This window comes from Cygnus atratus, chromosome 3 (genome assembly GCF_013377495.2).
Source record: "Cygnus atratus isolate AKBS03 ecotype Queensland, Australia chromosome 3, CAtr_DNAZoo_HiC_assembly, whole genome shotgun sequence".
Lineage (NCBI taxonomy): Eukaryota > Metazoa > Chordata > Aves > Anseriformes > Anatidae > Cygnus > Cygnus atratus.
Window position 1 is genome coordinate 51,153,926 of NC_066364.1, and position 14,824 is coordinate 51,168,749.

The 14,824-nt window shown below is 38.3% G+C and overlaps 1 protein-coding gene across 1 annotated transcript in view; it reads right to left on the bottom strand.

The window, feature by feature from the left end:
- The window catches only part of HS3ST5 (heparan sulfate-glucosamine 3-sulfotransferase 5), a 97,784-nt gene extending 84,224 nt beyond the window's left edge, over positions 1–13,560 (bottom strand). Inside the window, exon 1 of the mRNA XM_035538781.1 lies at positions 13,470–13,560. The gene's annotated coding sequence lies outside the window, so the exon portion shown is untranslated. The remainder of the gene's footprint in view (positions 1–13,469) is intronic.
- Positions 13,561–14,824: the final 1,264 nt, after the last annotated feature.

A 14,824-nucleotide genomic window follows, 5' to 3' on the forward strand; every position in this document is an offset into this window, starting at 1 on the left:
AAAACCTTCCAGCAGGAGGGCCTGGTGATCTTCAGCTGATGTTACCCAAATCTTTATGCCAAGAGGTCTCAGTGTTACAGTCACTAACCAGCCAGATTTTACCGAAACCTACGGATTTCTACTCACAGCCACTCTATTCTCCCAATTATTTATGTTTACTGTGATATGGTAAAGATATGGTATGTTCCTCTACCATCCCATTGCCTTACATTGATCTCTCAGATGTTGGGAAAGACGATGAGAGACACAAGATGAAAGAAAAAGGAAAAGCTCAAAACAAGCTTGCATAAAATATTCATAACTGGCAGTAATTACAAACAGAAAATAGGAAATAAAAATTCCTCATAAGTAGCAGTGATTATGCAGTGTCCAAATCATCTATGTGCAATTCCCTCCAGGATATTTTCTCTATGGATTTCTGTTGCTGGGGTCTGAAAGTGAACCAGTCATTTTTGCCTATATCTTTGGCTAGATTTTGCTGCTTTATACAAATGTAGCCTGGTGTTACTAGTAAAATTAAAGCTTTATGCCTTATTTGTACTCTCCATTAAAACCTATAACAGATCTCTGCCTTCTGTGAAAGCAAGATGACATCTCAAATGTGAAAAACTTACATTTTAACAGCTAAATTGTCTGTCTCTTCAGGTGTTAAATGTGTTCTTTTGTGCACTCATAAAATGAACTGACTTCAACTTTTTTTTTTTTTTTTTTTTTCCCCACTCTTATAGATTAATATTTTGCTTATTATGACAAATCAAGGGATCCTGATTGGCCATCGCTGAGTCTGGTAACCAAAATCTTTACAGAAAATATGTTTAAAATGTTGTTGTTGTTCAAATATAAGGTGAGAGCAAACTAACAACTTTATCTGAAGGCTTCTTACAGGTGTAAAAAATATATCAATTTCATGTAAATAAGTGAGGAATATGTTGATTTTCTGGAAATTGCCATTTTTTTCAACTACATAAAATCATGTTTATTCCAGTCTGTTTCTGTTTCTGTGGTGTAAAAACTACTGTTCTTTAACCATTGATAAATACCAATTCACATATGAAGAGCCATGATATATGTCCTAGAACATTCTTATGGGTTAAGATATGCAGAACTACTTGATTTGAATTTTATGTCAGTGCTACAAAATAAGGTGTTCAATCAGATCAAGGGTGAAAAAGTTTGTTGAAGTCCACTATGAATTTCCTGAGCCATAACAGTCCTGTCAAATTACAGAAAATCACAGATAATTCACCCTGTTACTATTTTCAATCATTTTAATTTTCCCATGAAGAAGCGTCCCCCTCTGATATGAAACATCAGTTCATAGAAAAAAGCATGAATTATACTTCCATGGTGAACTTGTTAGTTTTTGCTATCTGAGTGCTCCACTCAGCTTTGGAGACCACAGTAGCCTTGTTAGGTTACTAAGGCGCCTTAATTACATACATTTGAGATTGCAGAATGCTTTAATTTAAGCCAGCACACAATCAGATGCTGTGCTTTCACAAATATTCAGAAACGTCATCTGCCAGGATCAAGAAAGAGTAATTGAACTGATATCTTCTGGGTTTTATCTGCAGCTTTGCTGCATAATTTTTCATTTTCTTTGGAACACTTTAACACAAAGAGAGAACATGCCTAGAGTCCCACAGAGGTGTTTTGACATTAGGCTTAATAAAGCACTAAGAACTCATTAATAAATAATGTTCTGCTAGGTTAACAAATAAAGCTGAATGCATTGGCAAGACCCAGAAGCAAATCACATCATGCATGCAGCCAAGTAACTTGTTAAAATGATTGCAATGGTGCCATTTCTTCAGTGTGTTTGGCACAGCCAAACACAACACTGCACAAATAAAAACACTGTGGCATATATGCATGGGCCTTCAATTATAATGTTACCTGTCAATTTTTATCTGAACTCTGTGGCTTGAAGAGTTTGTAAACAAGCATTCATGACAGTGACAAAGATATATCAATATATTGTTAAGCTTTGCTGAGAGAACACTGCTGCCTGGAGTTTCAAAGGAAAAGACCTCTTGTATTCTTTGAGCTGTGCGTCATCCCATTCCTGTGTCAAAGCTACAAGCTTGATACATTTTACTGCAGACATGTTTGAGTTAGAGCATTCAAGGCTGTGTCAATATATCCATATATCCTTATTTTCCAAGGTTAAACATTCTGACAAGTTTTAAATCTGAGGAGAGTCTAAGGAGAGCTTCTAGCAGCCTGGGGTCAATGACACAACTCCCATCAGCTTCGGCTACAACAGGATTTCATATAGGAATGAGAGTAGGATTGTGGCAACTTGAGGGTCTAGATTTATCCTTCATCCTTCATTATGATGCCTCTAAGTGCCTAAGTTGGAAGATGAAGTCACCTTAAACTCCCCCTGTAATCAATTCCAAGAAACAAATGCTTCCAGAATGTGATTCAGATCTGGGCTGCTGATTACAGAATCAGCTTAAAATGAGCAAGTTCTCAATTTAGAGACTTCTGCTCCATGCTTATGCTTCTAGGCAGGAAAACTCCTCAGTCCCTCCAATGAGGCCAAGTAACAGATTGCACAATTCAAGTTTGGGCCTGTGAGATCTACACAGTTAGTCAGGGGATTAAAAAAAATAAAAATAAAACATTCCTTATTTTATTTTTAGCTTATATTTGAGTTATAGTCATATTCTAAATAAAGGATTCATGATCTTTAGAAACAGGGACAAAGGATCCAATGCAGGTCTTCAAATTTCCATTCTCCATTCTTCTCTGTTGATTTACTGTTATCTGTAAGTAATACTTGGACTGAATATTGGACTGAATATAGATTAAAAAAATAGAAAAGTATTTCATGCCATATATTCACTGAAAAAAAAAAAAAAAAAAAAAAGCATACAAATTCCAGAATATTTAGAGTGCTTAGAAAAATGAGATTTTTTCACACCTGACAGAGCTGCCAGGTTCCAAGAGTTACTGTGAATAAGAGGATCAGATGAAGCTATAATATCTTCTGAAAATGACTTAAAATCTCTGATATATTTGATGAAAGCTATAGCTATTTAGATGATGCATACTCATCTTTCCAGTGATATAAAGTCTCTCTCTCTCCCTCTCTTTTTAATAGTCTTCAGATCCATACCATTTTTCAAACACCAAATTGAGAAGAACTGAACATTTGCATCTGAGCCACAATGTATTCCATGGTAGCATAAGAATACAAACTCAGGGACATAAGGTAATGAAAATTGAACAGTGAAGTGTTTTAGAAAATACATTTTCTGTATGTTACCCTGTGGCTTCACAACCTCTGCTGATTTGGTGTTGGGAAGCAGACTTGCTGTTCGGTACCTCTGAAAACAAGGGACATGCAAATTCTAGAATCCAGTCCTTGTTTCTTTTTCTTTTTTCTTTTTGTTTTTTTTTGCCCAATTAGTACCAAATTTTAAATTGAAAAGCAATCATTAGAGAACAAAAAATTAAATAAAACCATAAAAATGGTATAAGCAAATGACATCATAAACTGTATTTCATTTTTTTCTCTGTTATGTCCTCACTAAGCATGGACTTGCTCATCTATTTTTGGTAGCAAAGTTGTCCAGCTTCAGTAAAGCTTGTTTATCTGGTAACTCAAACAGGAAGTTTGGTTTGAAGGTCTGAATAACGAACTGACTTAAAGTCACCTAAGTATTCAAACTAGGCAAAATTTGTCTGTGTTCTCAAGTGAGTAGCACCAAGTTACTGAGAAACTTTCAGTGTCTGGTCAATACAGAACACAAGATCTTGGAGGATACCCGGCTTGTGAGATCTGAACTGCTTGAAAAATACAAAAGTTACCTGAAGAAGGGCAACGAAGCTGGTGAAGGGTCTAGAAAAAAGTCTGATGAGGAGTGGCTGAGGGTGCTGGGATTGTTTAGCTCGGAGAGAAGAGAGCTCAAGGAAGACCTTACTGTACTTTACAATTACCTTAAAGGAGGTTGTAGTGAGATGGGGATTGGGCTCTTCTCCCAAGCACCAAGTGATAAGAAAAGAAGAAATGGCCTCAAGTTCCACCAAGCAAGGTTTAGGTTGGATATTAAGAAAAATTTCTTTACTGAAAGAGTTGTGTGATATTGGAACAGGCTGCCCAGGGAAGTAGTTGAGTAACCATCCCTGGAGCTTTCCAAGAAATGTGTAGATGTAGAACTTAGTAGCATGGAGTAGCATGGTTTAGTGGTGGACTTGTTAGCACTAGGTTAAAGATTGGACTAGATGATCTCAGAGGTCTTTTCCAACCTGAATGATTCTATGATTCTATGAGTGTTCAGCACGACTGGTACAGCAATGCTTCTTTTTTATGTTATCACTAGATTTGAAGTGACAATATTTATTGCAAACAAAGATATTTGTGAATCTTCAAATATTATGCGGGCATTGGAGAGTCTGTATTATTATTTTCTTCTTCTCCCCCCAACACCCAACCCCCCTGGAATTACAATGGTAGGTTTCTGTATCTAAATTTCGTTTGCACTCTATTTCAGTCATCTACATGCTTCTAGGATCATGCCAATAATCCAGAAACATATCTAACAACATTGATTTTTGTTCTGAAGAGCATTGTTTTTATTCTAGAATAACATAGTCTTACATGACATTGGACAAAAATATTACTTCAGAAAGTTCTTTCCTTTTTGTTTATGGTAAGCTTCATATGAGGGCACAGCTGACATTTTCAATGAAGCTGCAATGGATATTCACATATTCACATAGTAATATGTGCATATTACCATGTGTTGGAATCACACAATATGTACAACTGTAAAAGGAATTGCTTTATGGAAAGAAAATATTATTCCTACTTCATTTCCATGCATATTAATCTGTGAGGAGAAAAAAAAATATATCAGAAAATGCTTTTTGTGCCACATAGTGATGTTAGCTAGAACAATTAAAAACAGCAAGAAAAAGAGAGCTATTTTAATATTTTTTCCCTCTTACATTACTGACTTAAAAGAAACTTGCAATTAAATATTTGTAAGCAATGTGTACATAATTTTTGTATACTTGAAATATTAAAAATAGTATTTGAAGCAATACACAATAGCTGTCAAAACAAGTTTTACAGGCCCATTAAGATAGTAGTTTTCTTGATCTCAGGGAAGATATCAACATAATAATGAGGGAAAATGCCATCCCCTGCCAGAACAGCAAGAAAAGACCCAGTAAGCTTTTGGTATTCTGTAGCATACACATTTTGCGGCTGATTTTGTAATCCAATTTTAGGGAAGGAAGGAGGACTTAGGCTTTAAAATAACAGTTAGAAATGTAGAAAGACAACCAAGCAGATCACCAAACATAAATTCCCCATGGAACCCAGTACTTTATGGAAATGTTTCCTGTAAATCTCCTAGCAGATCAAAGCAAACCAGCTCTCATTACAGCTCCTCAAGAGAAAAGCATTCACACCTCAAGCCCTGGCTTTTAAAGACACTTTTTTTTTTTTTTTTTTGTCAGAGACTGACCAGGCTGACCAGGCAGAATTTTGGGGTCTTCACAGCTCTGGGCTCTGCTGGGACTTGCTGGAGCTGGGACGCTAAAGTAGATCCATTAGCCATTCAGTCCTCAAAGGACCTGGGTTACACAAATGGTCAAGGAAAAGGAATTGCCAGATTTCAGGAGGTGTCCCCTGTGTCCCTTTAGCTGGTCAGACTGCAGTCAGAATTTATGATTATCCCTTATGGTTCAAGTACTGAAATGGGAGAAATTCTGCATTGTTTCCATGCCTCCTCTAACAAGCTCTGTCTGTTAAGTACCCCTCTAGGAATATACACACAATTTAGAAAAACAAATGCTTTATTCATGATAGCAATAAGTACAGCATAGCTGTACACATACCAACTGAATAGTAGTTTTGTATTTTTTACTTTATTCCTCCCAATAACTACATGTTCCTACAAAGTACCTCACAAATGTGCACTGAGTTTTCTACACAGTTTTTAATGGACAACATTTTAAATAATTTTTGGAAAGTGAATGAAGCTGTGATAAGCAGTACAGCTGGTGAGTCAGTGGAGACTGCAAGGAAGGAATCACCAGGAGGAAAATATTCCAGGAAACTACTTTAATTATGGGGCCCAAGAATTAACCAATTAAGTGTGGTGCTCCAGTTCACATACACAGAATATATACGCTGGTAATAAATAGGATGACTTGAATATTGTCTGAAAATATCTTCACTTTTGGGACAGAAATTTCTCTGACAAATCGTTACCAAAAAATCAAAACCATGCATTCATCAGTAAGAAAAGCTAAAAGGTAATGACTTGTACCACCATTTTACTCTTGCTTACTCTCAAATGTGAACTGGAGGAAATACAAGAAAAATATTAACAATGACATATCTTACTTGGGTCGCTTTGAGACCTTAGAATATCCAGGGGAATAAACAAGCATACTGAAGTTGACCATATTTACACCAATAAAATCCTCACCAGTGAAACCCCAGAATGCCTTTTTTCCTGTTGGGGGAACTGAGTAAAGCAAAGATTTTGCTGCCAGGTGGACGGTGCAAGATTCTGACAATGAATATTAATGTAGTGGGATTATGGGGCAAGGTTTTGGTAGCTGTGCTGCAGGGGTGGCCTCTGTGAGAAGAATCCAGAACCTGTCCCATGTAAGATAAGAGCCAGTTTCAGCCAGTTCCGAAGGGACCCGCCGCTGGCCAGTTGGGCCAAGAAGCACTGCTGCTTACGTCTCTGTGAGAGCCAATTTAAGAAAGAGAAAAAAAACTGCTGCACACCAGCAGCTGGGAGAGAGGAGTGAGAACCAGCCCTGCAGACCCCCAGGTCGGTGCAGCAGGAGGGCAGGAGGTGCTCCAGGCACGCAGCAGCAGTTCCCCTGCGGCCTGTGGAGAGGCCCCTGGTGGAGCAGGCTGTCCCCCTGCAGCCCATGGGTCCCACATGGAGCAGATCTCCACTCTGCAGCCTGTGGAGGAGCCCCCAGTGGAGCAGGCGGATTTGGCCTGGAGGAGGCTGTGGCCCATGGAGAGCCCCCACAGGAGCAGGCCCTGGGCCCGAGCTGCAGCCCGTGGAGAGGAGCCCACGCAGGAGCTGGGTCGGGGGGAGCTGCTGCCCGTGGGGGATCCGTGCTGGAGCAGTTTGCTCCTGGGGGATGTACTCCCTGGTACGGACCCATGTTGGGGTGGTTATTGAGGAGCTGCTGCCTGTAGGAAGCCCACACAGGATCAGTTCGGGAAAGATGGCATCCCATGGGAGGGACCCCACAGCACAGGGGATGAGAGTGACCAAGAAGGAGCGGTGGAGAAAAAGCGCTATAGACTGATCATAACCCCCGTTCCCCTGTTCCCCTGCGCCGCTTGGGGGGAGGAGGTGGAAGAGGGTGGATGAGGAAGGTGTTTTTAGTTTTTCTTTGTTTCTCACTTCTCTATCTTGTTAGGAACAGGTAATAAATTTCTTTAATTTCCCTACTCTGAGTCTGTTTTGCCCGTGACAATAATTGTTGAGTGATCTCCCTGTCCTTATCTCAACCCTTGAGCCCTTTTGTAGTGTATTTTCTCTCCCTTTTCCTTTGGGGAGGGGGAGTAAGAGAGCGGTTGTGGTGGAACTTGGCTGCCCACCTGAATAAAACCACCACATACCAACAGTTTTGCAGTTATTCGTCCTCCTTAAAGATGCCTGTAACTTTTCACTGATGCCCAAATGAATCATGTATACATCCTCCAACTGTGGTCTTGCCTGGGGAGTAGTTCTAGTACTTTCTAGAAAACAGGTTTTAGGAGGAGTGGCTGAGGGAACCGGGATTATTTAGCCTAGAGAAAAGGAGGCTCAGGGGAGACCTTATCGTGCTGTACAATTGTCTTAATGGAGGCTATGGTGAGGAGGGGATTGGGCTCTTCTCCCAAACACCAAGTGATAAGATGAAATGGCCTCAAGTTGCATCAAGGGAGGTTTAGGTTGGATATTATGAAAAATTTATTTACTGAAAGAGTTGTGTGACATTGGAACAGGCTGCCCAGGGAAGTGGTTGAGTAACCATCCCTGGAGGTTTTCAAGAAACGTGTAGATGTAGAACTTAGTAGCATGGACTAGCGTGATTTAGTGGTGGACTTGTCAGCACTAGGTTAAAGATTGGACTAGATGATCTCAGAGGTCTTTTCCAACCTGAACAATTCAGTGACTCTATGATTCTATACTTTACTAGAAGCTTTCATGTATGTTTTCACCTCTACTGGCCAGTTATTAATTTCAATAGGTTCCTACTCTTGTGTCGTGTTTCACAGATGAGGGATGTTTGTATGACCTCCCAGTGTTTAAGTCACCTGTCTTTCACCATCCTCCCATAAAGTATAGAAGGCTTGATGTTAGCCGATATACAGAACTTCAGAAAGAAAAATTCTGTGTCCAAAGTACTCTGCAGTGGATACAGACCCTAAAAACTCACTTGAATAAATAGAAGAGATGCATTATGCAAATAGTTGGGAAACTTTAGAGACACTGCAATTCAGGAGCAATATTCTTATATTGTAGAGTGCACCAGCCCTGGACACAATGATTTAGATCAAATCCTTACAACATGTACACAGTTCTCTACTGATAGAGGCCTATGTCTTGGAGGCACAGAAGAGTTTTCGAGACTTTGTCACTTTTGCTGGCTCATTTTCTAAACTTGGTAAAAATCTAAGAAATACCAAAAAAAAAAAAAATACCCCGGTGTTGCAGATACTTCTGTTTGGACTGGGAAGAGTTCTTGGTTCATTCTTTGGAGCCGCAGCTGAGCAACATTCTTAACCCTGCTTTTTCCAAGGATATGAATAGTCTCATTGGAAACTAATGCTCAAAGGCATTCGCCTAGAAATCTTGCTACGCTGGCTGTCTAGATCATTTCTGGCTTTCAAATAGTATTGTCTGGATCTCACCCAAGCTCAGTCTAAGCCAGATGCTCTTCTCCAGGAGCCACTTTCCTCTAGGCAATGTAACATCCTTGTGATGGCTCTGGTTGCATCTGTGGAAAATGAGATATAGGTTTGGGTGTCATCTGCAGAGCCTGCAGCAGCTTAGCCCCTCTCTGAACAGTCTTCTGGAAGCATTGGAAAGAGGTGTATAAAAAGGATTTATAGCCCTGTGGTCAGGCTACAGGTGCAGGATATTGGTAAGAAAAAACAATTTTACCACTGCTGTTTTTGGGTCCTAGTGGAATGAGGTTTTGTGTTTGCAAGGTATACAAGATTAGAATATGTTCACTTGGCATTTAAAGGAAGAAGAAAGATAAATAATTCCTTATCAAAGTCTGAAATTAAAAAGTCCTTGCAAATTAACTACAGGAAGCCGAATTAATGTTATTAGCAAATGGAAACGTGGTACACAATATAAAACAGAATAAAGAATATTGTTTCTTACTGCAATATATTTTGGCCACTATGTGTTTTACATTTAATTTTATGGTACAGAAGGCATTACTGAAATAACAGCTTTACTTTACAATTTTCTTGCTTAGTAGAGCTGATGTATTAAAAAGGTTAATGTACTAAATTTACATTTTTCTAGACCGATTATTTCTTACTCCATTCTCTCCTGACTTATTCTTAACCTCTTTAAAAAAGAAATGATACAAAATAGGACTTCTATTTGACAGTCTGAGTCAGAAAACTTACTTTCCCTGCCGATTTTCATGCTCTACAAGCTTTGCCATCATAAACCACTTGGCATGTATTAAGGAGTATTATATTAGATGAGGCAATTTAAGTGAATCCCATTTCGCTTGGTGAAACTAAGCAGCTTTGCATTATAACTAAGTTGAGCTAATGAGAATACGCTTGAAGCATGTGTTACCTGGAACTGAAGTTAGCTAGTCTTTCAATACTGCAACCTATGAGTTTGCAGAATGATGGCAGGAATCCTGCTGTGAGAGAGATAGGAAAATTATTATAATCTGCATTCCTAAATTGAATGAGTATTTTGCTCAGCAGAGGCCTCTTGACTGCAAATAGTCTGAAATTACATCCTGCTGTTTAAATTTTTTTTTTTAAGTGAGTAAAAATGCCCACATTTTCTTAAGTCAAATAATTTTGAAATCGTATGTGACTAAAATTATGGAAAAAAGAAAGCTGTATACCCTTCACTTCCTCTAGTAAAAGCTGTTTGATATTGTTATTTTTGACAGAAGTATCTAGAATTCATGGTTTTATACTTTGATCTTAACTATTTAATTGTTAGATTGATAAAGCTTATTATATCTCCCTATTATATATCACTGAAATAAATTTAATGTTGACAACTTTCTTATTTTGTACAAAGGAAATTGTAATATAAACATTTCATCAAAATCAACTAATGGGTATGATGCTCAACACACCAGTAAGCTAAAACATATACATACATGTATAAACACATATATGTATGCAGGTGATCCTGTCTCTCCATCCCCAAACAAGGTAGTTGTATTCTTATCTGTTTCCTGGAATCTATCCCTATCCCATACTGGTCCCTGAAGTTGCATGGGATTGCGTGGGAAAATGCTGCTGGGGAACATGTGAACAGATGGGATGGATGAACAGGCGCCAGGGCTCAAACTAATGTCCAAGGCCTGTTTTGCTGCTGCAAATATATAGGTTTAGGTTTGCTGATGAGACATAATGGTTTAGGTGAAGATGTGGTTATTATGGTGTGAAAGATGGTTCTCAGGAGAGTCACAACCCAGGCAAAGGTGATGACAAGGGCAGAGACATAGCTTAAATATAACTCCTTTTCTGGAACTCAAAGCATCTTATGTTGAGTTGCAGTCATGTTGTTTTGGATTAGGATTCACATATCTGACCTACTTCTGAAATGGTGGATATATCACTTCTGTTTTTCCCACAAAAATAAATAAATAAATAAATAAATATAGCTGACAGTAGAAATCCTTTTTCTGCTCATTAGGTCAACCTCCCATGACAGTGACATCTGTCTTCCTCAAGTAAGGGGATGATACTCTCATCCTCCAGGAGGCTTTTGTTGCCTCCAGGACTTAGTCTATATGCAGAAAATGTCCAGGATCCGTTTTAAATGTGGGGTTATGCCTAACATCCCCACCTCATGAGCCATAATATCTTTGTGTGTGTGTGTGTGTGCGCATTTCTTCACTAAATGCCCAGTTTCTTTTAACTTAGTAAGCTAGGTACTCATTTCAGCATATCTATCATTTTTTCATTTAAATCAAGGTAATTTATTATGTTTGTTACCTAAGCTTCTGCGGGGCTTTGTGAATAACCCTAGCTTCACTTATATTCTTGCAAAATGAAAAAGCCAGTAGCAGAATTCATCATGGAAAATTCAGATGGGTGAAACTCCACTGAATTTGTAGCCAGTCAGAGAATTTAGCTCATTCGTTTTGATTTGCACTGCTTAAATGGACATATGCATTACCTATCAAAGAAAGTTTGTTCTCCGGTCTATTAAATAACATTTGTAATGTCTGTAGTAGCATGAACTACAAAATCAATAAAAATGAATAATAAACCATTTATTTGCATAATTTACTATCCAAATTTATATATTGGTATTAATGAGTGTGTGCTGTAATAGCAACGCTGTAAGGCAAAATTAAGGATACCTAGGATATTTCAGCATTACGTGTCCTAATATAGGAAGGTTCTGTCAATAGTTGTACTGAGTTTGAAGAGCATGTAATTCTGTATGTTTTGTATAATTAGCAGTCCACACAAATGCACATTACACAATTCCCCAAACAAAAGTACAAACACACATGCAGTGCAATGCAATAGAGTTCACAACACTTTTGACATTTGACCTGTAACTGTGTGAGATATTCACCTCTTTCAAACATGTTTTGTGCATACACACACATAAAAGATGTAAAAAATCAGTCTACACATTAAAGCTACAATAGGTAGATGTCCTCTATGAATTTGACTTTCTTGGGAAATATTTAGGCACCACAGTGAGGGCACTACATAGCACTCCTCCATATGGGAATCTTTGCAAAGTCTTGCAGCTCCCTTAACCTTCTGCTTTTAAATGGAATCTATATTTTTATATCCATGTTATTGCTTCTACTGAACACCATTACAAAAACTCTCAGTAACTTCAGTAGAACTTAGATGAAGCAAAACTGCATTATTACATTTTTTCCTCTTCTTTCTGGAATAGACAATTGGTGTCAATCGGGAAACAATTCCTTTTGATGAAGGATGATATTTTTATCTTCTATTTACTTTATAGAGGGAGTAGGCATTTAGAATGCACACAGAAATGCTAGCTAGAGTAGCAGACAGAATGAGATAGATTAGAAAGCTATTATTCAGATGATATCACTAGAATCCCTCCACAAAAAATGAGAAAGTTGAATTGGAATTGAAGTTGAATATGAACAAAATATATTTGTAAAACTAATTATTAGAAAAACAAACAAACAAAAAACAAACACAAAACAAATCAAATAAGGTAAGGTTAACATAAAAAGACTGAAAAGGATTTTTCTCCCTTTTACCCACGTAGAGCAAATCCTGAAGAATATTCTGAGAAAGATGAAAAACAGATGGCATTCATAGATAAACTCAAGGTTACATGACTGTTCACTTTTTTCTCTACGGTACATATCATTATCCACATAATTATAAACATAGCCTTTTTTCCCCCATAAGGTTATGGTGCTGAAAGTCCTCATGTATCTTTATGATCTTGCTACTTTCCTTGTCAGTTATGTGTCTAAGACATCACTTGGTGTGCACACACATACACACACACATTCCATCACCTTTCTGAGCATATATGTGTTTGCACAATGGTTTATTCCACATTTTCAGTCATACAGCATTATGTCACTGAATTGTTCTGATCAAGGGTGATTTCCTGCAGTAGTGAAGAGGTGATAGATTAATGCCCATAGATTATATGATATTTTAACAGAAATCAACAAAGAGATAAAGCATTTTAATAAAATCTCACAACTTACAGGAAATGTATGGCTGATATGAGAAAGAATTTTGATTTTCCTGATGCATTATCTATACTTTCAGTATTCCCCTGTCTCCCACATGTCAGCTAGAGGAACTAAGTATACACACAGAAAAACATCTACCCCCACATTCCTACTGACTGTAAACAAGGGCTGTCATGTGAACAGAGATAAGCAGAATACTCTCCTCCTCCCATTTTAGCAGTCATTAATCAGATGAATGTGATTGCCATGGACCAAACCCAAGCTCAGAAAAAATATAGCAAAAATGGTTGATGGTAATCAAGCTCAGAGCATGCATAGAGCTTGCTCTTGTCTACTAGCAAGTCGTATAGAATGCTGTAAGTTGGACTAGATCACTACCTAAATTTATTCCTTGGCATTTTAAAGCATAGTTTCCACTATATATGTGACATCATTCACCATTTTATCAATCTGTGCCTTTGTGTAAGCCACAAATGGAAACATATTTTGAGCTGGTAATGGTAAGTGAATCAGTCCTGAAACTTTAGCCTTTTAAGTAGTACACTAACCTTTGTGTCCTTGTGCACATCCAGAAAGTCTAGTACATCAGCTTTTGATGAAGAACATTCAGGAAGAATTTAACACATCTGTTCCAGTGTTCAGTCCCAAGAAGTCTTTAGTGGTTACTGAAAAGACCGGTGAAGGCATAAAGAAACTCCAGATATGCAGATGGAAAAATCAAACATCTCTGCTGAAATGGTATACAACTCGCTGAGCCTGTATGAAAAGAGAAGATGCTAGTTACATGTTTGAAAATAATTAATGACATCAATAATAAATAAACACTTGGATTCTCTCTTTAAGACCTAAAAGAAGTCTTGTGCAGCAGGGCCCCACAGGTAGTACTTGCCTGCTCAAGTTTTTGAAAGTACTGTCTCGATATCTTGCAAATATTGACAGACAGGAATCTGGAGGACATTTTAGGGAGGAAAGTGAAAGGGAAGGAAAATTACAGCACAAGTGTATCATAACAGAAAGCCCCCCTCCCCCCCCAAACAAACAAACAAACACACAAAAAACATTCCCAAGAACAGAAAATTGTAAATTATACATATTTTTAAGTAGGCTACAGGAAAAAAAAAGAATGTTAGATCTTTACTAGCAAGAGGGAAAATACTGTGTATACTACTATTACTTTGCTGCCTTTTACTCTTGACATTGACCAGAAATTTTCTGCCATTTTGTAAATCACTGGAAAAATTACTTTCATACTGAGAATAATGCCAGACTCATCTTTAGAAAATGTTAACAGTATTTAGTGAGAATTGTTTGACCGTTCTTGTCTTGTTCCTGTTTTCTCTGTAAACTATAGGTACTTATGATCTAAATATACTTCCATATTGAAGAAATGGAACACAGACACAAATCATAGAATCATTAAAGTTGGAAAAGACCTCCAAGATCATCTGGTCCAACCATACCCCTACCACCAATATCACCCACTAAGCCATGTCCCTAAGCACCACATTCAACCTATCCTTAAATACCCCCAGGGGCAGTGACTCCACCACCTCCCTGGGCAACCTGTTCCAATGCCTGACTACTCTTCCTGAGAAGAAATGTCTCCTAATTTCCAACCTAAACCTCCCCTGGCGCAACTTGAGGCTGTTCCTTCTAGTCATATCACTAGTTACCTGCAAGAAGAGGCTGACCCCCAGCTCCTCACCACTTCCTTTCAGGTAGTTGCAGAGAGCAATAAAGTCACCCCTGAGCCTTCTCTTCTCCGGACTCAACAACCCCAGTTCCCTCAGCCACTCCTTATAGGACTTGTGTTTCAGACCCCTCACCAGCTTCATAGCCCTTCTCTGGACACACTCCAGGGCCTCAATGTCCTTCTTGTAGTGAGGGGCCCAAAACTGAACAC